General features: G+C 35.5%; 1 protein-coding gene across 7 annotated transcripts in view; it reads left to right on the top strand.

The window, feature by feature from the left end:
* PCDH9 (protocadherin 9) overlaps window positions 1-25,541 on the top strand; it is a 902,160-nt gene that overhangs the window by 60,536 nt on the left and 816,083 nt on the right. The gene's annotated exons all lie outside the window — the stretch shown is intronic.

Raw genomic sequence — 25,541 nt, forward strand, 5'->3', positions numbered from 1 at the left:
TGGGATGGAGCCTCTGCTCAGCAGGGAGACTGCTTCCCCTGCCCCTTGCCTGCCTCTCTGTCTACTTGTGATCTCTATCTGTCAAATAAATAAATAAAATCTTAAAAAAAAAAGAAAGAAAATGTAACTGTGGTTTTCATTTATAAACAAGCATTGATTTTCTACAATAACTCTGATGACAGCCAATGTCAACAATATGAATAGAATAATATCTATATGATCGAGTTTGCAATATCTTGTGAATGTGTGTGAGGAGTAGGGAAGAATAGATAATACATATACTTATAAGAACCTGCTCAATGAACATTAATCAATTAATTAATTAATTAAAAAGATTTATTTATTTGAGAGAGAGAGAGAGAAAGGGAGCACAAGTAGGAGGGGTAGAGGGAGAGAAGACTCTATGCTGAGCACAGAGCCCAATGTGGGGCTCAATCTCATGACCCCGAGATCATAACCTGAGCCAAAACCAAGAGTCAGATGCTCAACTGTGCTCCTCCATGAACATTTATCAAACATCTACTGGAACTAGTGCTCATCTCCAGAAATACTAATATGGTCCAGACTTGCTGATGAAAGATGCCCTAAAAGTCATTTTCAAAAGTGTTGTATAGATTCACAGTAAGTTGAGCTCATTCAAGTTAGAGATAACAGAAGTTTAAGAATTGAGATAGCATTTTATATGAATCTTGAACAATGGTTGACAACTGGTAGTCTTTTTTTAAAATTTTCTTCTGTAGTATTAATATTCATTTTTTTAGTCACTGAAGAACTTTTTAGTATTCTTGGTATAGATCTGTTTCTCTCCTCATATTTCCTCCTCTTCCCTGTTTATTTCCCCATGGTTATGAACATTCTGTATCAGCCTTTAGAATCAATGTTCTTGAACTATAGCAATATAAGATGGTGATATGATGCCAAGGCTCAGCTGAGAGATTATATATTGAAATCATTTTCAAATCAGATATTTTACATTAGAAGAAGGCTGCAAGAATAAAGGTTTTGTCACAACTTGTCAGAAAAGTGAATACAGATTGCCACCTGCTTTGGATAACAAGTGATTTTCTAGAGGAGTTGTCTACAACATGGCTGCCTTTATCAGTGTGTTTTCTTCTCTCCCGGCACTGTATTTGTCATTTTTAATATGGGTTTTTGTTATCTATTGCTGTAAAGCAAACAATTTGTTTCTGCATGAAATAGTAAGGATGTGACCTCAAGTTCCTGAAGACAGCTCTGCCTTTTATTTTTCCTTGGGTGTATTAGAAGAAGCTTCATTTCTGACTATTTCATGTAAATCTAAATCCTTCTATACATTTATTTTAATACATTTGCTAACAAATTGGATTATGAATATAACTCCAGAAGCTATCTGTTCTAAATTTGGTCATAGCAAAATAACTATTATTATGGCATAGTCATAAAAGGAAAAAAAAGAAATGTTCCACCATTTATTTATGTTTTTCTTTTACTTTTTTTTTAAAGTTTTTGTTTTGTTTTGTTTTGTTTTGTTTTTTAAGTGATCTCTGCATACAACGTGGGGCTGAACTCATGATCCCAAGATCAAGGGTCATACACTCTTCTGACTGAGCCAGCCAGGTGTCCCCAAATGGTCTAATATTTACATGGAATAGAGCTTAAAAATATTTAAAAGGCTTTTGAAAATGAATAGGAAATGGATAGATGCCTAAGCTGGGCTTGAGTCTGTTATTTACAGCAAGTGACTCAAAATGTTGATTTTCCTGCCACAGGGCAACATCAACGCTTATAAAGAAAAAGATATTGACTTAAAGCAAATGAGTTAGAAGGGTACACCAAAAGCTTTTCCATGGTTAAGTTAAAGTTTGATGAAGAGTTGCTCTTCTCCTTATGAAACAGTAAATTTGACTTTATATACTCTAGAGTTATATGATACAGTCCTTAGCAAACTCTGGTACTATCCTTATTGTTTTTATATTAACATCTTAAATCCTCACAATCACACTATGAAGTAAATATAGTTATTATCCTTATCATTTTATAAAAGAGGAAATAGAGCCCCAAAGGGCTTAAGTAATTTGCTGAAAGCTATGTGGTTATTAAGTACTAGAAGCAGATTAAAACTTATATAGTCTAGCCACAGATTCTCTCTGCTCTTAGCCATTTCATTATTCTCTCTAATGATACACATGGTCCTTTTTAAAGTTAAATAACATAACCTAAATGTTTTGTACTTTGGTAGGACAAAGCTTTAAAAAACCATAATGAATTCTTATGAATATTAAAATAAGGAATTGTATTGTTCTAAGGCAAGAAACCTGTATTAATCACTAATGACACAGTGTTAAGAACCCTTGTTTTTCAGTGACCATTTTACAAAATATGTATTATTAATATTTTAAGCAAAGATCTTTTCTAGTTAACCAAAGAAGAGATATTTCCCCAATAATGGAAATAAAGGTAAAGTTGTGATCTCTTGGACAGAAAAGCAGTCAGAGATACACATGGACTTGGAGCACTCATTGCAACATTATGTATTTTTTTATCCTGATAGAGAAAAGGAACTTTATTTCTCCTATTACCATTATAATAAGATAGCACAGATTTAAAAAGCACAACAAAACAATCAAAACAGAAAAAACAAAATCCTTAAATGTTCTTATTGGGCACACTTCCTATAGAAGTCTAACAAAATCAGTAGACATTTGCCAAAAAATATCAATTATGTTGTGTTACAAAACTTCAGCTTGCTTAAACAGTGTACTAACCAAATAATTTATGTAAACTCATTACACTCATAATTTAGGTACATACCTGAATAGCTACGTTTATATAATAAGTAACTAAATTTTCGAAGAGGTTAAGTGACTTGTTTAAGATTATGTAGTATAGAGAAAATGGGCTTTCAATTCAAAGGCATGCCATGAATCCTGTGAGTCATCTTAGCTTCCTGTTCTAGGCAGTCATCTTTCAGATGCCTAATCCATGTGCATCACAGGTTGGGAGGTACACAGCTAACAAACTAAGAATCTGTACTCACGGCACTTACCTACAGCTGATAGAGGAGAAAAACAATTTATTGTAGGTCCTGTGCTCATAAAGATCAAAGGTGAATTAATGAAGTACAAAGGGCCAGGGAGTTATGGCGAATGTGAAAATTATTATATAGAGAGTGTTCGGCAGAGGCTGTGCTGGTAGGAAAATCCAGAGGAAGCCATTTCAAAGCCCTCGATCTTAATCATTCAGACAAACTGACCCCAACCTACAGCATTTTCCACTCAAGAAGAAACAGATTCAGAGAGTCTAATTAATCATATTGTCTTACATGTGGTTAAGCCATTACTTGCAATATATATAATATATATTTATATGTATAATACATAATATATATTAAGTCTGCAAAATGGGTAGAATTATGGCATTTCTAATTAACAGAATGCAATAAGCTGTTAAGAAGTAATCACAAATCAATAAATCAGGCCTTCAAGTAAGATTTATTACACAATGAAAAAATGCAAATGCCAAACACCTTGGAGAATTACTCAAATTTACTAAGAAATAAAATTATATTAAAAAGCTAATATTTAACACCTATCCACTTGCCAAAAATACAAAATGAAGTATCCAAAATTGACGTAGATTCCAAAAATCAGACATTCTCTAGAAGAGGTGATGGCAATGTAAATTAGAAAAACTTTGTTTTTTCCTGGAAGGAATGGCTAGATGGATGGATGGCTAGATAGATAGATAGATAAATTGTGCATAGACTGATAGGTGGAAAGACAGAATAAAACATTGTCTTTGAACAGGGCTCAATTTCAATTCTACCATTTAATTTTAAGGTAGTCTTGACAATTCATAAAACAGAATAATATCGGACTTACTAAAAACATAGATGAAGTAATTAATGTAAGGTTTCTAACCTAGAACATAGTACAGTAAGCACCCATGAAATATTAACTATTACTATTATAAAATACATAATGGTATATTCTGTAGCCATAAAATCAGCTATGAATTTTTGGCATGCTAAAATATTTATTACTGTATTATGGATAAATAAAAATTGTAGGTCATAAAACAATATTTATGGTAAGATTTTACTTTGTAAAAATAATTATATTTATTTTCTCACATATGGCATTTATGTTTCACTATTTAACTAGATTAAACTGTTTTATTTATTATCATAGTTCCCTAATGAAACAAATGGAATGAGAGAAATAAATAATACCAAAAGAATTAACAGAGTTTATTTCTGAGTGATCGGATTACATGTGATTTTTAATTTTTTTTCATTTATTCCCTCACATACTGCTTTTCAACTCACATTATCAAGCATCTACACTTTGCGAGGACTCTGTTTCAGATGCTGTATATCTGTGGTCTGAGGGTCAAGGTCTCTGCCTGATGGGGCTTTCACTGAGGGGGATAGCTGACAGGTAAATAAATTCATTTGTAAGATAATTTTCACAGGGTTAGGGTCGCAGGACCATGAAACAGAGTACGGAGGTAGAAAGTGACTGGGTGGCATGAGGCAGACAGAAGTTCCTATGTATAAAGCACGGTAAGAGATCTGAGGAGTTAAGAAATAAACTGAGACCAGGCTGAGGAGAGGAAGACACAGGTCAAAGTCCTGAAGGGGAACAACAAGGGCCTTTGCCCATGTGACGTTGGGAGCAAAGGGCCTCCAGAGCAGAGGGCCCATCTTGGAGGGGAGTGGAAATTAGACAGCTGGAGTCAGATGCTAGTTCTTCTTAATACTCCTGTTGATTTTAGTATTTTTCTATATAGACATGTTACATATTTCCAGGTATTTTAACTCATAGTATGTACAGATCTGTGCTGTTGTAAGGGACAGACATAACAAGTATAAAAGTGTTTATCAACAAAATGAGAATAGCAGAAAATTAACTAGGAGATGTATTATAATTGTATGATGTGCAAATGCACACGCATTTGGGCAATGACTAGAAGATATCAAAGCACATAATTATGTTTGAGTGGATTAATAACTTTTTAAAAACTAAATCCTTTAAGCTTTCAGCTAATTAATTTTTTACAGTAAGGTAAGGGAAAAATCATGTTATTTATTCCCTTCACAAACTTCAGAAACCCCTTTTATCTTTTACTTCAAAATTCCTGTTGGCTATCATACTTCTCTTTATTATAATGGCCTGGTTTCAGATTACTAATAAATAAATCTGGACTTATTTATTGATAGTTCTCCTGACTATGTATTTAAAAAAAAGTGACAATGTAAGGCCCCGTTATTCCTTAAAGAATTGTATGGTTTGGCTACCTCAGTATAAGTGATGACAGGGTGCCTGGGTGGCTCAGTTGGTTAAGCGTCTGCCTTTAGCTCAGGTCATGATCCTGGAGTCCCAGGATGGAGTCTTGAATCAGGCTCCCTGCTCAGTGGGGAGCCTGCTTCTCCCTCTGCTCTTCACCCCACTCTCTTGTGCTTGTGCTCCCTCTCTCTATCTCAAATAAATAAATAAAATCTAAAAATAAAAAATCTTCTGTGATGATACATCCTTCCAAAATATTATGCAAGGTTTAAATTCAGTTAACTTGACACAGCAAGTTTTGGGATAAAAATAAACTTTTTGGGATCCTCTTTGACATATTAATAACTAAAACTAGAAATTATAATCACTGCCTGAATATCTTCCTACAAGATAAAATGAAATGTTACATGATTTGAAGTTAGGGAGTTTAATGTTTTCGATGTGACCTTGTTACAGAAAACCTGCACTGAAATTTTAAATGGCTGGAATATAATGACAGAAGCAAATTTAACATAGAAAAGTTAGAGCACACATAGAGGATAATTTTAATAATTGTGTTTGACAAATGAGACTAAAGTACCTGATTTATCTTCTGAAAGCACTAGTCAAGATCCTATATATTACACATTTTTAAAATATGGGCTTTAGATAGTTTTAATACACATTATACTTGAGAGTAGCTTGATTCCTATCTGCTGAGGACTGATACATTTATGAACAACTGTCGTATAGAGATTTCTATAACTTTGTGCCTACGGGTAACAGTACTATCCTGTACCCTTAAAAATCTGTCAAGAGAGTAGATATAAGTGTTCCTACCACAATACCATTTTTAAAAAGAATATAGATGGATATTTATACTACCATGATACTGAAATAAGAAAAGAGATTGATTCAAAAAAGAAATTATGAGCAATTAGTGCAATTTTCATGGAGAGTTGTGGTTGTCCCCATTTTTATCAGGGCTCAGATCTATGTGCGTTTCTTTATATTTGATTCCTTTTGATTCTCATTCATGCACATGGAGTTGCTACAGTAACGAAACATTTGAAAGCTCAGAGTTGGTTACTTCTCTGATTTCATATGCAGGAACTTAAAAGTGTTACTATTTATATATGGTAACTAATTAATTGTCCTGGCTACTGTGCATCATGATCTGAACGTGGAAGAAATGGATAGCAGTAAAAGACTGCAAAAATACACATACAAGATCTTGCCTGTATTTCCTCGTTAATTTCTACATTTCCCTACTCAATTTAATGACATACTTACAAAATATTTTCTCTTGTAGTGGCCTCAACCCAGAGTGCCGTCTCCTCGGTTTAGAATAGCACAGGTAGTTGTATATTGGACAGTTAGCTTTTTTCCCCCGAATACATTAGGACCGAATACAGTCAGGTGTGGGGGATGCTTGATCAGTTTTCCTTTCTCTCTGACATGAAAAAAGATGTGAAGGACTGAGCACCTTATCTTCTCCCCTCACTTGGGAGTTTTAGAAGAGGGCATTGAAGTCCGGCCGATTTTATTTTCTGTTGCAGAGTCCTGCAGGCCAGGAACTAGGTCAAAAACTGCTGCCCTTCTGTGAACAATTTCTTCTGGTGATCAGATAGGAAAGGCTTTTGATGCTTGTTCTGTGAGTTAGGAGTCCAGCAAGTGGAAGCCAACGCTGCTTGTGGTCTTTGGCATGTGAACTTGAATAAAAATATTTCACAGAGAAATTCCCGAGAGAATCTATCTAGTCACTTTAATCAGCCGAAATTTTGAGACTAAAGTTCTGGAGAGAAGCTTTCAGACAGTCAGATGCTTTCAAAGTTAACATGTATTTTGAAATTGTTGTATTTTAGGAGAACTCCAAGCTATAATTCAATATGAGAAAGTGACTGGCGTATCTTTCTATTCTATCAAAAGTCAAAATTTACAAATGTTCGTTTTGTGCAAATGCACATGATTGAGGGTAACCAGTAAGTATTAACAAATGGAAGGAATAGAGTCAAGGAAGATTTAGCCTGAATATGACAAATTAATAACCCTAAAAATTATTGGCTATATAATTGCTTCCCAGAAGATGTGGCAAAATCTCTACTCCTAGGTCATTTAAGAAGGCTGACTTGAACAAAATGCTTACACTGTGGGCTAGGCCAGCTAATAGGTTTTGGCTCTTTCCAATTCCCAAACACTGTTGACTGTACATAGAATATCACAGTTATTGCTTTAGGAAGTCCTGAGAAGGGCAAAACTCTCTGTAATCCTTGGAGGAATGGTGGTGTTGCTATTATTATGACGGCTTCTCTAGTTGTGAAACTAATGGAAGAGGCACAAATTACAGACATTTGGCAAGGGGAATAGTTTCATTTTCTATTATTCTTCCCTATTAGCTACCAATTCCCGTTCCCTACTCACATTAACCCTGCCTGACAGTCCCTAGAAATTTAAGTGTTTATTAGGTCCCAGGCTTCTATACACTGTCAGGGGTACTTTCTCCAGTCACCAGTTCCCCACCACAAATAAGAGCTCTGCATGTGGGGCTGTGACCTGTGGAACGTGACTTACTCCTCTTGGAGTTCAGTGGCTGTCTTTGGAGCTTACCCTCAGATAAGCTGCAAAAGCCTTGGGCTCTGTGGGTAAATTACACTGAGAACAAGAAGGAAGAAAGAGATGTAGCTATTCAGAGGCTGGAGTCAGCCAGTCCTTAGCCAGGTGTTTCTGTCGTTGAGGAGCTTTGAGCATGGAAACAGCAGCATGGCAGCAAAGCAAGACCTCCTGAATAATTCATCACTGCCCTATATACACTCTTTAGAGGCTGTATTCTTATTTATGAACATGGATGATACTGTTATTGATTGCAATCCTCACCGAGGCATTTCATTAACTAGGAGGTCTGTCTGTTTGCATATGCTTTGTTTCCACGAGAGTTTCCTTGTATTCGAACTGAATTTATAGCTGAAGTAAAATTAAACAGAATTGTCTAACAATCCTGGCTCATTCTACAATCAGGAAGGGGATTCGAAATGGTTCCCTCTTGATACCCAGAGTGTTAAATCATTTTACTCCACTAATTGTACTGTGATCTGAAAGTGTGATGAAAAAGACCCCAAAAAAAGTACTCTCTCCAACGATCTCTCTACCTGCATCATTTACCACCGTTGTTCCAGATAGATTATCTGAAATTTCAAATAAATTTTCCCAGGGTATTTGGATTTCAAAGATGCTTAAGATATCTAAGTGACTAGACAAATTGCTTGAATGCACCACAAACTAGCTCCTAACCACATTAATTCAAAGGGTGTGAGAATTCAATTGTGCTCAGCATGGCATGAATGTTCGGAGGGAATCCAGAGTCTGCCTCAGTAGGACAAATTGTTCTCTTAGGTGCCTATGAGCAGAAGCAACCTTTCTTAAGAGGAATTACGAATGACACTTGTGGCACATGATATTGTAGTAGCTGATTAAAGTGAAATGCTCATTTATATCCAATAAAAGTGTGGTAGTGTAAAGGGTGCTACAGCCTGAATTTTGTTTTGAGTCAAGATATTCAAAACATTAGACTAAGATGCTCTAAGAATAACATTAGACTATGTGTGACTGAAATCAAAACAGAAATATGCAGACAATTTTTATTGCAGGAGAGGAAACTCGGGAAACTTTTGGAGTATTCCAAACATCTCTGTTGCATTTTGTTGCTGTTGTGGATGATGATTTGTTTGTTTGAAACCTGTAAGTCTGAAAGGAAATGAACCACAAGAAACTAAGAGGGGTCAGAGTTCTCAGGTAACAGTAATGCTCATCCGAAGAAGCCCTTCCGACTGCCTTTGAGCTGCAGTGCTTTGACAATAGAAGAAATAAGAAAGAAGTTCACATCAGGATTTGATTCACTTGCACAGTTACAAAGAAACTCAAAATTCTAGCAACTATGCTAAAAATAGGGGAAAAGTAAACAGGCAAAGACTTCTTTCTTACAAAAGAAAATATTTTGGTTTCATACTTTACTTATGTCTTAAACAATATTATTGGTTTTATTTGCACTAAGTGATACTAATTTTTTTTTTTTCAATGAGGTTTATCTTTTTCTGGAATGAACTTGTTTTTCAAGAGTTCAATTACAGAATGAATGAATTCTCTAAGAAGACATGTTGCCAAGTGTTAGGCCAAAAGTTATTCAACACTTGTCCCATTAGTCATTTCTCTAGTTACCTTAAATGGGAATGTTTTCCCATTTAAATGTTTTCCCTTTTAAATGGGAATGTTCAAATAAATTGAAAATCTAAAAGAATATTTTATCTTTCAAAAAAAATTTTACCTTCACCTTCTGGGGTGCCGTCTGAGCTCCATTCATGAGGTTCAAGAACTCATCCTATTGATTTTTTTTTTCATAAATTCTGTTTGATTTCCGCAAGTGCTAAGAAGGGCCGGTGTGCCCAATAGTGTGCCAGATGTGATGGACCACACTGTCTCAAGTCATATTCTTCCTGTGTTAAAACACTTCAGTGGCAAACCTTTTCTTTTGGAACAAATTCTAAACTCCTAGGCATGGTTTTTATGCCCTTATGTAGGTTGCTCTGCTCTCATCCTTTGTCAGTGATAGTGTCGGGTTAACTCAAAGTCACATGTCTACAGGAGTCAGGACAGATGATTACTCTACATGGTGACCTGCTTCTCTAACATCCTCCCATTCAAATCCCTTTCTTCCTTCTTTCCTTTCAACAATTTTCAGTTGTATGATCTTGGAGAAATCATTTTATTTTGCTGATGGTTAATCTCTTCATTCACAAGAGAGGAGAAATAATAGATTTCTTTTTTTTTTCTTTTTTTCTTTTGAAAGGTAAAGATAGTGTCCCTGGGCTGGTGTCTTTCTTATTGTCCATGAATAGAGTGATACTTTTTCCCTTTTTCTCTTTCTAAGTGTGACATAATTTTGGACTACAGGCAGACAGTTATTTCCTCTTGCTGATAGGAACTAAACTAGTATAATTTCAACATGGCAGTCTGTGTATCTTTTGTCTACAGCATTCATTCAGTGCTCCTAAGGTTGGATAGCTACAATAAAAACACCAGAGAAGGGAAGTCCCACTTATCATGTCTCATAAATGGTAAAAAAACTTTTTTTTTTTTTTTTGTATCCATGCTTCGGGCTTTCATCCTTTGAGAGATTTAAAAAAAAACAAAAACTAAAACTAAAACACTAAAAAAGAAATTCAGTGTTTCTCATTTTTGCTATTTGCTTCATAAACATTTGAGCCCAGGTTATGGAAATTAATTGACATTTTATTCTATTAGCTTGTATGGTAATCCCCTCTTATCCATGGTGGATATGTTCCAAGATCCCTGGTGGATGCCTGAAACCACAGATAGTACCCAACTCTCTCTATATACTATGTTTTCTGTACACATACCTATCTATGATAAAGTTTAATTTATTAAAATAAGCACAGTAAGAGATTAAAACAATCATAGTAAAATGGAACAATTTTAACAATCTGCCGTAATAAAAGCTGTGTGAATGTGGTCTCTTTGTCTCTCAAAATATCGTATTGTACTGGACTCACAGTCCTGTACATGTGAGATGATAACATGAAGCGAGGTGAACACAGACACTGTGATGTAGCGTTAGGCTGCCATGGGCCTTCTGTGGATATGTCAGAAAGAGGATCATCTGCTCCTGGACTGTGGTTGACTGTCAGTAACTGAGGCTTCGCAAAGTAAAACTGCAGATAAGGGGGCACTGTTCAACTGTGTGAATCAAAATGAAGAAGCAGATGCATTTACTTTCTTTGGGCCTAAAATAAATGCTGATACCCTTATCCTTGTAACTTGTCTCTTAGGAACATTAAAAGGTCTAGTGATACCAATTATGCCAATTATAAGAATGTGTATATGATGTACTACAGAAAGATATGGTAATTATCATTATTTTAGAGGAAAGCTTAAGATTCTGACATTCAGTTACCTTTGTAAGAAGTTTACTTTTAAAATCACTTCATCTCATTTGGCATCTAAACCCATCACAGATGCTCTATGATTTTATGTTTTTAATTAATGTCAACCCCCAGGTTGCAGTGAGAGTTGTCTGATTTCCCTGCCAGAGCCCAGACTGAGAGAATTATGCTGGCAATGAAGAAATGATGATGCCCATTAAGGTTTCAAACTCAAGTCTGAAACTTTAACAAAAATCTGCGCCTGCTTATGTGCTACTCTTATGGTTGTCTTCTGCTAAGGGCCCTTCTCTGGTCACTAGAAAATATCTTGAATAAATATTTTCACTGAAAAACAGATAACCTTCATAATTATATTACTACTTCATTATCTTATGTGGCATGTCTTATCCAATTCTTATTCAGTAAAAGAAATTATTTGGAATTATAAGCACTTTCATATGATTTTACATGGGTTTGAGAGTCAGTAGAGTTTCCTCACAGTGTAGGCTGTGGTATTATCATATAAGTGTCATCCCAGAGACTTTCAGAAAACTAAACATTCTTTAAGCTGCTGGGAAAAGTAGAAATAATCATTCTTAGATTTGCTGCTAATGTCATTTACATTCGTTCATTTAAATTATATTATCTGAGCACTTACTGGATCTATGTCTTTGAAACATGAATATCTCAACAACAACTAAAAGCCAGCTGTCAAGAAATTTATAGTTTAATAGAGGAGATTTTTAAATTACATAAATCCAGAGAGTGATAAGTGGCCCAGGTGATTATCTACCTATTATTTTCTCTATATATATATATAGATATAGATAAAGGTATAGTGTCAAGTACAGATAAATATAAAGAGGTATGATGCAGTTAAGATCTATTAATGCCCATAAAGGAGTGTGTTTCTTCAATCAGTTAATATTCCATATATGTCAGACATTGATGTAGGCACCAAGGATACAGAGGATAACATAAAGGTAAGCAACTTATTTTATAAAGCAAAGAAGGAAATAAATAATAATAAAAAAAAGAATATCAGATAACATTAAATATTCCAAAGAAATGTGTTAGAGATTGAGAAGAAGTACATATGATACAGGCTGGCCTCCTTAATGATGTGGTCTTGGAGCTGAGCCTTGAAGGACGAAATTGGCCAGCCGCATGAAAATCAGGGAAGTGGATGTTCCAGGCAGTAAGAACACGTTCAGAAGCTCTGAAACTGTCACACGTTTGCCTGTTGTATTTGTATTTGAGTTGGATTCGTAGTTATTGATAGAATTCAGATACCTAAAGGCAGATGAGTTTGGTATTGCTTTTTTTTTTTTTTTTAATTTCCATAAAACAGCTTCCTTTTGTTGGTTATTTCAGAGTCCAATGTTTTACTCCTCTTTGTACAGTTCTTAGCATTCTGGATATTTCCTTTAGGGTATCTAACTTCTGTCAACAGTGAGTAATTCCTCAGCAAATACAGAAGGAAAAAGGGGACTGGCCCTGGGAGGTAAATAGAAGATGGCTTAAAAATGAAATCGCCTAATGGAACACATCATGCGTCTAGCGTATGCTTCATTGTTATAAAAAAATACAAGAATGTTTGCTTTCCGTACATTTGGTGATGACGATGAAGATTATAATCCAATCGTGACATAAAGAAATTGTGTTTTTTACACCTCTGTCTTTCCTATGTGGAAATCTTCCCAGGCTTCTGTCATGCTGCAGCCTCTGCTACAGTAATATCAAGTAATCACTTAGCCAAAGTCTTATAACAGATTTTAAAATATTAGAAAAGCCTGAAGCAGTGAACTGTCTCTGAAAAACTTTTGAAAGATTTAAAAGTGATGCTGGAATTACTTGGGCCTGCTGACCTATTGCTTTCAGGTCCAGACAGTTTTAGTTTGCTCCTGAAAAATAACAGAGATGAGTTTTAAAAGGCAGATTAGAGAGAAACCGTGAAATACCCGATAAACTGGGAATGGATGCCAAAACACAAAATTGAAAATCACATGCATAAGCAGCAAAACCCCTTTGACAAAAGACACATTAAGAGAACACAATGGAAATTAGGTAAAAAGAAATCATTATAGAATAACATTTCTTAATATAGCAGAAGTTACCAAAGCAAGATAGTGTCTCTGGCATATTCTAAACTGTCAGTGGATTATTTTATACATTTACTTTTTACATCTTCTTTGAGAACTTTTTGTCATTTCAAGTTTCTGTTTATTTTTATTCTCTTCCTCCCTACATTTGTTTCAATTCGATGCACCAATTCCTTTTAAATTAGTTGCATAAAACAATATATGCCTTGAGCAAGATGCCAAAGTATATGTGTGTGTTCATTGTGTGTCTTTAATTTTAAGGTCACAACAAGGCCAAATGAGACTGCTATTGCTTTTGTCATTCATACAAAATGATTTCCTTTGGCGATTTAGTTATTTCAGGGTGAACTACATTTTTCATCAGTGCCTATTATACTGTAAATGTATTTTTTTTCCAACAAATGGTAAATCTCCAGTTACTGTAGATAAAAATGTCATAGAAAGAAAAAAACCCTGGGTAAGCAAAAGGATAGATATTAAAGATTTTTTTTTTTAATTGTATGAACTTCATCAGCATCTGTGGAATCCCCTAAGTGTGTAAAGTATTTCAAAGTATACAAGGATGAAAATGATATAGCTTTCGTAGGTGAGAAGCTCATAGAGCTCACTATTTTGCAATAAACATATTGCAATTTGCAATATGTTTAAACAAGTAAATGTGTGGCGAGAAGTGGTGTTTAATATTGTGGAAGGGACAACTAGCAATATTAGAGAAGAAGGTTTAGAAAGAAGAGCTTGGCCTGGGTCATTGGGCCGTGAATGTACCCTCGGGCACAAAGGATAAGGGGAGTGGACGGCATGGCCACACAGTCCCAAGGTGAGAAAGAGGCACAGGGCAGGTCCAGGGGGCATTGACTGGGGTTAGTTGCAGAGGTATGTGGAATGCCACACCAAGGTTTGGGGGCCAAGGAGGTAGCTAACCACTTCTCATCCACAGGAAGAGATGGAATCATATATGCATTTTGCTAGAATGCACTGCTACATCGAGATCTAAGCCTCAGTCTTTTAATTAACATCCTAGATTTACTCTTCCTGGGTATTTACAATGTAAAACTCTCTCATTTTCCTCATGCTTATTTCTTGAGTACAGCTTTGAAAAAGGTTCCCCCCAGTAAAGTGAGTTTTGCATTAATGATGGCTCCTTTTTCATATTGATTGATAGAAGGCTTTATTTTTTTTCATCTTGTTGGGGAAAAAAAAAAAAAAAGTGCTGTTTTTGTTTTAATAGTACAAAGACAAGACAACATGCCTTTGAACAAAGCTGATATTCCCTTCTTTCCAAAAGAGCATCAATCATTTTGAGGCAGCAGGTATTTTCTTGAGATGCTTAAGCATGTCATGTATAAGGGGTTTAATCAGAGATTTCGAAGTATTCTGTTATGTACCCAAATAGATGCGGATTTCAACTGATTTACTGTTGTTGCAAAATTGAAGAAATGCTAAGAGATTTAGGTTAGAAAACATATGTTGTTCATAATTCTTTCTTCATCAATGAGGTAAAATCAGAAGTCTAGCAATGTCATGCTTTTTACTCTGAAAGGTACAGAGAGGCCTTAGGCACAAGTGGATTTCTGGAAGCAGCAGATTTCATAAATTTGAACTAAATTGTATCAGGCATGGAGAGCTGCCAAGTTCTAATTCATTAGTTCACTGTTTGGCAGAGTTCTGCTTCCTATCGACAGTGAAGCATACAGGTTTCTTGTGGGGGTATGGAATGTTCTCACTTCCAAAAGGCGGCTTGTGCTTTTGTTTAATGTAAAATGTGATTCTTAAAACATAGTGCAACACAAAAGATCTTGTAAGTTCTCTACATACGAGAAGATGAAAGTTTGGGGCATTTGTGAAATACTATAATTTCTCTTATGTAATTTGGGATAAGTGTTTTAAGAAGCGAAACATATTCTTAAGAATTTTTGACTTCACGTGCATCATCCTGCAACACATTGTGCTCTTTGGCCCAGTGACGATACGGGAAGCCTGAGTGCACCCAAGCCATGGTGACTTAAAAATGGGTGTGATCCCAAATTGAGTGCAGATGTTCCCTTTAGCTCTATTCTGGTTACTACTTTCTGAGGTCTTTACAAGGCCTTAAAAGCCTTAAGTCCCTGAGCTTAGTGACATTTTTCTCCTGATTATTATTTGCCTCAGTTTTGATTGACTGAAAAGATAATTTTTTTTCTTCCTCAAAGTATTGAGCAAAAAGCTTTCCCAGCTTCAGAAAGGGCAATATTGCCCATTGTTAGTTGCTGTGGGAAATGAGGCCTTGGATCAGATGAGGTCTTCCAGTTCTAACGTTATAGGACTGTAGAATGCAGTGCTTCCTCTTAGATTTCCTATCCAACTCGGAATCATGCCCATTTCTCTCAAACCAATCATGAAAGAAGTTATAGCTATTGATTTGCCAGAAGAAACTAACTCTATCCCCTTGTACTGTTCAGACACATACACCCACATCCAGCAACCCATAAGGAGAAATGGCGAGGGAGTTAGGGAATACACTACATTCCTTCACTACATTAAATATTAATAGCCATAAAGAGGAAGGAAGAAATGTTATTTTTTTCTTCAAGTTTTTTTTTTTTTTTTTTTTGTCACCTGCTATATGCAAAGTGTTGTATTAAGCTGCAATGGGAGAGTATAAAAATGAGAAAGGATTCTGTCTTTCTCGTCAGAAGTTTGTCTCTAGTAGTAGCAGAAGACACAATAAGTGGTCCTATTTCAAGACAGTTCAGAGATAAAAAAAAAAAAAAAGGAATCCTAGATATCCATAGAATGAATAATTTTGAATAGAAAGGCCAAAGAGACCATCAAAAAAAGGATGAACCTTTCACTATACTTCGAAAAAGTGGAGGACTTTTCTGGGTTAAAATAGGTAAAAGCAGAGGACAAGACCATGTACAGCGGAAGTCATATGTGGTGAAGGCTGAAACCAGTTTTTCCATAGATTAAGTTTTGTTTGTGGAGTGTACAATGGAGAGTAATTGGAAGGTTTGGGGAAGGTGAGAGTCACAATTAAAATTGGTGAGGCATGGTTAATCTAGTGTAAGCAGGTGGGTTGGATTACAAAAAGATTAGTTACTAACTCTGCTTGGGAATAATTGTGCAGGGAAAAGATATGGTCTTCCTGGAGTTCTTGTCAGATGAAAGAACAGCACTGAATGCCTATGCTTACAAGGAAAAAGTTCTAGTTGCTCTGTTTTCCAGTGTTTGTTTGTTTGTTTGTTTGGTAAGTTAAAAACAAATATGCATTTGAAGGATCACAAATTCTAGAAGGACAGATCTGTCTTAGGACTTTTCCCACATAATCCCTCATGTTAATATTCCCTCAAAAGATCTAGCAATATTGATGGCATATAGTTGCTCCATAAATACAGTTGCGGGCTTACTGGTATCATACAGTAGATAAGGGCAGAGCAGTGGGTGCTGAGGTTGGAGTACCAGCTTGAGGAGGAAAACTATAGTCCTACTTGCAGCCCTATCATAGATGCTCAAAAAAAGTTTGTTTCTTTGGATGATTCCATTCTTAAATAGAACTGATAAGATCATGGGATAGTTTTGTATTCTAGGAATCAAAAACTTAATGTAATATACTTTTGATGATCAAAGGAACTTGCCTATTTATTACATTCATCGCTGAATAGTTTTCTGTGGCTGTATTTTTGCAATTTAACATGTAAACTCAAACCTTGAGGAACATGAAACCTCCGGGCCTTGATCAATTTTTTTTTAAGACTTTAATGGTAAATAAAAATGTCTTTATGACAAGTGTAAAGAATGTAGAGAAGGACTTCAAAGGACCTGGAAGAAAAATATGACTGAAGCAAGAAATGCCAAGTTTTAAATGCAAATGAATATGTTGATTGATTCAGAAAAGTGGTAATTTTAAAGAGAATGTTGGTTTCCTTTGCCTTAATCTTCTCATTTAAAATTAAAACTTGTACAAGCATTCTAACCAAATGCTGGTTATTGCATATAACAAGGAACAACATAATTACTTTTTACTTTTTTCTTTTTTTCCTTTTCTGTGTCTCATTGCACATGTGCACGCTGCTGTTACCTAGGAGAAGAAGCAGTGTACATCAGCTGTAAAAATCCAAAGAATAGAGGAAATTCCTGTAATTGGTCCCTAACTGTCTGGGGAGGCTGCTTCACACACAGAAATGGTCTTGAACAAATCTTATTCTGTAGTATGTTTCCTTCAAATCACAAAGGGGAAGAAAAAATACAAATTCCAATTAATGTAATTTTGCAGGAAAAAAAAAAGATATGGAAGGTATTCTTAACATCCTAGATATGCTTATAAATTCTCAAAGCCACTGAGACTTAGTGACTTCTGAGGACTTAAAGTATGTTAAAAAGATAGACCCGCATTTAAATGCTGATCTCAACTTTTCACTGGGGACCACTAAAAAGCCTTTCAGAAGAAAAGGACAGGATCAGCAAAACATGAAATCATTATAGCAGCAGACTCTCTAGGTCTGTTTTATATTATACTTTTTGAAAAGGACATTTGTTTAAGGATATGATAGTTTTGTCCTGCATGTAATGCATGCTCATTTACCGGGGGGGGGGGGGGGGGGTGGTGGAGCGAATTGGAGGAGTAGGATGGAATACTAGGACTGTGAGTTTACAGACCAAAAAAGCAAGAGAACTGGCCCAGACCCCAGTTATTTCTTAGCAGTTCATCTGTGAAGGTATTTTTCTAATACCTAATGAGGGCAAAAAAAAGAACAGTAGTCTCTGCTTGTAAATGTGTCCCTGAAATATAAAGAAATTATTTTGGCTGTTGAAAAGTTGGCTGTCATGGAAGAGTCCCCAGATGTCCTTGCCTTCTTTCAAAATCACTCCATCTTAGTTGTTATTCCTTTTTGGTTAAAAACAACAACAACAAGGAGCACCTGGGTGGCTCAGTGGGTTAAGCCGCTGCCTTCGGCTCAGGTCATGATCTCAGGGTCCTGTGATGGAGTCCCACATCTGGCTCTCTGCTCAGCAGGGAGCCTGCTTCCTCCTCTCTCTCTGCCTGCCTCTCTGCCTACTTGTGATCTCTGTCTGTCAAATAAATAAATAAAAAAAAAATAAAACAACAACAACAACAATACTGAATGCGGTACCCTCTTCAATCTCATTAACACAGCTGTGAACATTAGCCCAAGAGATCACTTTAAGTGAGAGGAGCGTGTTCTCCCTCCAGCAACAGCACAGGGTGTGTGGTTAGATGCAACCACATGCAACAGCATATTAGTGCTATCCTAATAAATATATGCGATGGGCTGGTATGTATGATGCAGACATCTCACTCTCTCCTCTTACTCCATTCCCACCTGTGCTGTTGAAAAAAAAATACTGTAAGTAGATTTAAGTAACTGCCAAGATAAACCCATTTTATCTTCCTAAAAATTATCATTTCTCATTCAGAAAATGAAGGACTGACAGAAAGTTTAAGCATACAATTTTCATCTGTTGAAAACAAGAAATTGAATAAAAAAGAACGCTAAGTCTAAAAACGATGGTCTAAAAAGTCTTTTCAGATCAACTGTAATACTTGCAGAACAGATAAAATGCTGTAGCCTAGGGGAGGGGAGCAGAGAAACGATCCATTAGAGCATCTTTCCTCCATTGTTTATCTACTTTGTATGTATAAAAAATGCTTCTCTTTGCCTCTAGGCACCTATATAACAAAATTCAGAACCTTGAAAGAATAACTAAATTTAAAAAGAAAGCCAAAATCACAGTTGTTCCTTGCCAAACTAGACTCTCACTTCTTATCAGAAAATGAGACGGGGCGGAGGTGGGGGGGATAAAAAGCTGCTTCACTATTTACTTTATGAAAATGTTTAGGAAAAAACTGCTCTTAAGTAGAAGTTTGTTTTGACTGAAGAAGGCTTTTCTGGCAGAGTACGTTTAATAAAAGAGAAAGAAGTTGCCAGTTATCCACAAGCATTGAAAGCATTTCAAAATTGGACCCCTTTCCTAAGTCCTTAATGTAACCACTGCCGTTTCTAAATGTGAGCAGTCTCAAAGATTCCTGGAAGGATCTATTTTGGAAAGGGTCATTTGCTGGCTTCCGATGTTCCATGCATATTTTTTGTGCACTTTACAAAATTTACTGAGCAGATGATTTTTCAAGATTTCCATTGACATAAATAGTGGCAGAAAGCCTGAATCAAGATGTCCATCAGAGCAAACCAAGGACAATATTCCGGATTGTTTGTTTTGTCGTGGTTTGTTTTTTAGGAATTTGGCTTCAAAATTACACTAGAAATTTCATTTGGAGGAAAGAACATGTGGCGTGTGTGATGCCCTCCATTGTACAAATCATCATAAATCCACATATCAATTTATATGCATTTTATATATGCTTAGTTTTTTGACATCTTAATGAGTCAAGCAAGTTAACATGAGCATGTAGCTTCATTACATAAAATCTTAGGAAAGCCTTTATTAGAGACACGGATTTCTGCTATTATTCAATATCAAATATAACAGAGACTGTTTAGCATGAGTTTCCTGGAAACATTTGAAGACATTTCAATGTCATTTTATGTTGACTGAAATGGAATGTGGACTATTTCCTCAATTACCTGCCTAAAACGTTCAGCAAAAAGAGACCTATTAAATCTGAAGATTAAAGGCAAGCCAGCTTTATAGCAGACAAAATTAATTCTTAAACTTATTGCTTTGCAAGTTAAGAGCAAAAGACTTTCTGATTATAGATATTAAGATCCTATAATGTCATCCTTCAAAAGCACGTGTTAATCTAAAATCCTTATAAAATATGATTTTGGTGTCATTTTATTGACAGATATATCATCTCTTCTGAAGTCTGAGAAATGTCATTGAAATGACTTTCTAAACACTTTAGGGAGACTTTTCATTCATTATACTAGTATATTTTATATGCTATAAAGAATAGTACAATAACCATCATGTAGTAATTTGACTTGGAACTGGACTATTTTGCATTAATGCTTCTCTTAGTCTTTATCCATAAAAGATTCTCGTTACTTATTTCTAGATTTGAGAAGTTACAACATGCAAATCTGAATATATGACTGAGACTTCAAAAAGTTTTCTTTGTGTAGTCTACTATTTTATACCATAAAGCCCATAGTATTAATGGTAGTGTGGATGATAATCTAATAGGGTATGATATCCTTTCCTATTAGGCATGAAGAATCCCTACTTGTTACTGAGGAATCATATTTTCTCTTAATTAAGACTGTTGAGCTTCTCTGGTAATAAATGAGGTGCCTAAAATCCCTCAACATTCCTATCATGTATGAAAAACGAAGAACAAAAAAAATTGAAAAGGTAAAAATAATTAATTCAGAACACTTGAAAGAAACCTAAGAATCATAATAGAGAGATACTTCATTTATAAGTACCTTGTTCAGACCAAACCACGAGTTCTTGAAGAATTCTAGTTCTTTGGTGTTTGCTACTAATATTTAGACAGTCTTCCAAAGAATGCTTTGGAAAGTCATTGACACATGTTGGACTGAACATTTTTTTTTTTTTTTTTTTTTACTATCATCATTACATTGTACTATGGTGTGTGATAGATTTTTCCTTTAAAGTTATTTAGGGAGACTAATGAATGTCTGATTTAACAGAATTTTCATTTTCTGGTTGTTTTTATGTCAAACACAGAAGAGGAGGAATCTGAAAATCTGTGAACGCCCCCCCCCCATTAAGTCAATGGATAAACCTTTAGTGATTAAGTGTCCAGAAGAACTAAGTTTTGGAAGTAATGGGGTCAAAGTGATAGATGGGCTTTAAATAACTGAAAAACACGAGAGATTTTTAGTTTGAAAGAACGTGGTCGCTGAGATAGTGTTTCCTACTTTGTCTCATTTTTGTGTAAGGAAAGTACGTGGTGAATTGCAGAACATTTGCATGTCTTCTTTGCATGTTTTTCTCCCTGATGCATACCGTACTCACCTGCTCTCAACAGCTTTAAAATGTAAGTGGAATGAATCACAAGAAACATTGGATCTATATACAAAGGTATTCTCTGGACACTCTATTAGCATTCTTTTACAGTGAATGATAAAAGTCGTTCATAGTGGGATTTAGGATAGTTGACATTTTTACTCCTTCAATGTCTGTTTGGTATATAGGAAGTGCCCAATGTTTTACACTTTTAATATGTGTGCTGGTTCCCAGAACTATAGATATCTCCTAGTATGAATATTTTATAAATTATATGAATATTTCACTAATTAAATGAGGTGGCTCAAGATTAATAGTCACTGATTCTTTATCTGAACTGTATTTTCTTTAGTAATGATAACAACAATAGTAAGATATATATGGCAAGGCCCTTCTCACCTGAACAGTTCATGATGACAAAAACAAGGATTATTGTTCCTAAGAAACTATTAAAATTTTTACAAAGTTGTAGCACTCTTTGTGCTTCATTTTAAAACATTTTCTTCTTGTTTCCTGAAAAAATAAGTCCACTATTTTTTTAAATTATTTTTATTAACATATAATGTATTATTGTACCTGTACCCAGGGGTACAGGTCTGTGAATCATCAGGCTTACACACTTCACAGCACTCAGCATAGCACGTACCCTCCCCCGATGTCCATAACCCAACCACCCTATCCTTACCCTCCCACCTCCCAGCAACTCCATTTTGTGAGATTAAGAGTCTCTTATGGTTTGTTTCCGGCCAGATTCCATCTTGTTTAGCCCACTATTTTTAAAGCAAATTAAACATCTCTTTTGGAAATTGTGTGGCAAAACAGAGGTTGAGAATTATCGCTCTAAAGAGTTCTATTTGCATTTCCTCTTTACACATTTTTCTAGAAAGCTCCTAAAAGGCAACCTTTTTGTCTCTCTTAGGCTAAGGGGAGTTCCACTGTAACAGTTACTACTGCCCTACAGGGGAATACAGAAGCCGTTTCCTCATGAGTAGAAATGAGAAGTGTGTTCTCTGGCAGGGTTCAGTCTCCCACAATACACAGGTGCTTAATGCTTAGGACACACCTAAGTATAAGGATGCATTTCTTCTTCAGTTTCCCTTTTCTAGTATGCCTGAGCGTGTAACAGCCATATCTTTAAATGAGTTTGAACTGTATAGGACTTCGGTTGGAAGCCTCTATCACAGGGGAGGCTACATGTATATGATGATATATCTATCTCTCCCTTTGTATCAGTCCCCCAGAGTTCAGCCTGCTATTCTGTCTGGCCAGCAGAATGTCCCCTTCTTTCCTTCCCTCCTAGATCTTTTGTGACTTTTTAAAATCTATAAGCCCAAGACGGAAGGAACACCTTCTTGGAGAGCTCTCCTACTTTTTCCAGTTCAGATACTACAGATATCTTTTATTTTGTGCTAGAACATTTACGTTAGATATATTTAGATTTTATGCTATAAATAGATTTCTATTTTATATTTTATTTTATATATATTTTATTTATATTTATATTTTATTCTATATTAGACATATTTATATTTTATATTTGATAAGCATCAATGAAGTCAGTGTGATGAGAATCATTTTCCCAATAACTAGCAGAAAGGCGCACTACAGAAAACCCCAGTCCTGAAGCAGATCAAACTTTAGCCACAAGGCCTCCTAATTCTAAACCTTAGATTCCTTAATGTTAAATTCTATGTCTATCTCATAGAATTGTTGGGAAGTTCAATGGAGGATAAAGGGTAAAACTGAGCGAAAATTAGTTTTTAAAGTCTAGTCCTGTTGCTGTCCAAGATACTAATGATGTATTTGATGAAATTATTTGTTTTGATGTATTTAACATATATTTAAGGAAAATAAGTCTAATTTTTTAATGCTTGTTTTCTCATTTTATTTACTCTCAAAATCTATCAGTTATTTCTAAATTTTGCAAGGATTTTAATTTCAGAAACCAGATTCAAATATGCTAGTATCCATTTGTACTTATTTATTCTCTTAATATTTTAATTTTACTTTTCCTTAGTATCAACTTTCACTCTGAAAGCTTATCTTTGTTAATTCTGTAACATTTTCTTGAGCATGTGTTACATGACGAAAACTCTTAATTGCTAGCTAGAAAGTAGTGAACTAGGCTGCCACCTTTGTTTCATTTAAAATTCAAACACCAGACATGAATGGGGCCACTAAAATTGTTGCTGATTAAAAAGTCACAAAATCACAATGGATTATAACCCATAAGTGTTAAAATAACAGCTTTTTATTAGAATCAGTTTTGAAGCCATTTTTCTGGTCTTTGATGCAGAGCAATTTTATTTCCATATTGAATCAATGTAAGATCTTAGCAGAGGAAATTAATGTTGATAAATGGAACTACATAAAAGTTTATTAAAACTTATACCATCATACCTCGGAGGTATAGCAGGTTTGGTTCTAGATCATTACAATAAAGCAAATATTGAACAAAGCGAGTGAAAAAAGTTTTTTGGTTTCCCATTGCATATAAAAGTTATGCTTACATTATACTGTAGTCTATTAAATCTAGCATTATATCTGAAAGATTGTATATTCCTTAATTACAAATGCATTATCAATAAAAATGCTTAACATCATCTTACAATCTTACCTCTGTGCTGATGGGTTTTAACTGATCAGGGTGGTGGTTGTTGTATATTGGGGTGGCTGTGGTGATTTCTGAAAGTAAGACAACAATGAAATTTGCCGCATCAATTACCTCTCTCTTTCATGAAGCATGCAATACTGTTTGACAGTGTTTTACCTCAAGTCGAACTTCTTACAAGATTAGAGTCAGTCCTCTCAAATGCTGCCAATGATTTATCAATTAAGTTTTTGTAATATTCTAAATCCTTTCTTGTCACTTCAACAATCTTCACAGCCTCTTCACCAGAAGTAGATTCTGTCTTGAGAAGCCACTTTCTTTGCTCATCCATAAAAAGCACTTGCTCCTCTATTACAATTTTATCATGAGATCGCAGCAATTCAGTCACATCTCTAGGCTCCACTTTTAGTTCTCTTGCTATATCTACCACATGGGCAGTTACTTCCTCTGCTGAAGTCTTAACCCTCTCAAAGTCATCCATGAGGGGTGGAATTAACTTCTTCCAAACTCCTGTTCATGTTGTTATGTTGATCTCTTCCCATGAATCACAGAAGTTCCTAATGGCATCTAGAGTGGTGAATCCTGTCCAAGAAGTTTTCAACTTACTTTGCTGAGATTCATCAAAGGAATCACTCTCTATGGCAGCAATAGCCTTATATGATGTATTTCTTAAATAATAAGATTGGAAAGATGAAATTATTACTTGATCCATGGGCTGCAGAATGCATCACTGGCTGTGTTAGCAGACATGAAAATATTAATCTCATTGTATGTCTCTCTCAGAGCTCTTAAGTGAGTGACCAGGTACACTGTCAATGAGTAGTAATATTTTGAAGAATATTTTGAAGAAATATGTGTCCCTGGAGAGTAGATTTCAACAGTGGGCTTAAAATATTTAGTAAGCCATGCTGTAAACAGATTGGTTGTCATCTAGGCTTTGTTGTTCTATTTATACAGCATAAGCAGAGCACATTTAGCATAATTCTTAAGGGCCTTAAGATTTTTGAAATGGCCAATGAACACTGGCTTCAACATCAAGTCACCACCTGCATAAGCCCCTAACAAGACAGTCTGCCTGTCCTTTGCACCTTTGAAGCCAGGCATGGACTTCTCTTTTCTAGCTACGAAAGTACTAGATGGCATCTTTTTCCAAAAGAAGTCTGTTTCATCCATCTGAAAAACTGTTCTTTAGTGTAGCTCTTTCTTCATGAATTATGACAGTCAGATCTTCTGGAGAACTTGCTGCATCTTCTACATCGGCACTTGTGGCTTCATCTTGTACTTCTACGTTATGGAGATGGCTTCTTTCCTTACACCTCATGAACCAAACTCTGCTACCTTCAAGCTTTCATCTGCAACCTCCTCACCTCTCTCAGCCTTCACAGAATTGAAGAAAGTTAGGGTCTTGCTCTGGATCAGGCTTTGGCTTAAAGGAATGTTGTGACTGGTTTGATCTTCTGCCTAGACCACTGAAACTTTCTCCGTATCAGCAATAAGGCGGTTTTGCTTTCTTATCGTTCATGTGTTCACTGGAGCAGTACTTTTACATTTCCTTGAAGAATTTTTTCTTGTGCATTCACAGCTTGGCTAACGGGTGCAAGAGGCAAAGCTTTCAACCTAGCTCAGCTTTCAACATACCTTCCTCACTAAGCTTCATAATTTTAGCTTTTGATTTAAGGTGGAGACATGCGACTCTCACTTCCTCTTGAACACATTG

Source organism: Mustela lutreola, chromosome 13 (assembly GCF_030435805.1).
Source record: "Mustela lutreola isolate mMusLut2 chromosome 13, mMusLut2.pri, whole genome shotgun sequence".
NCBI classification, from domain to species: Eukaryota; Metazoa; Chordata; class Mammalia; order Carnivora; family Mustelidae; genus Mustela; species Mustela lutreola.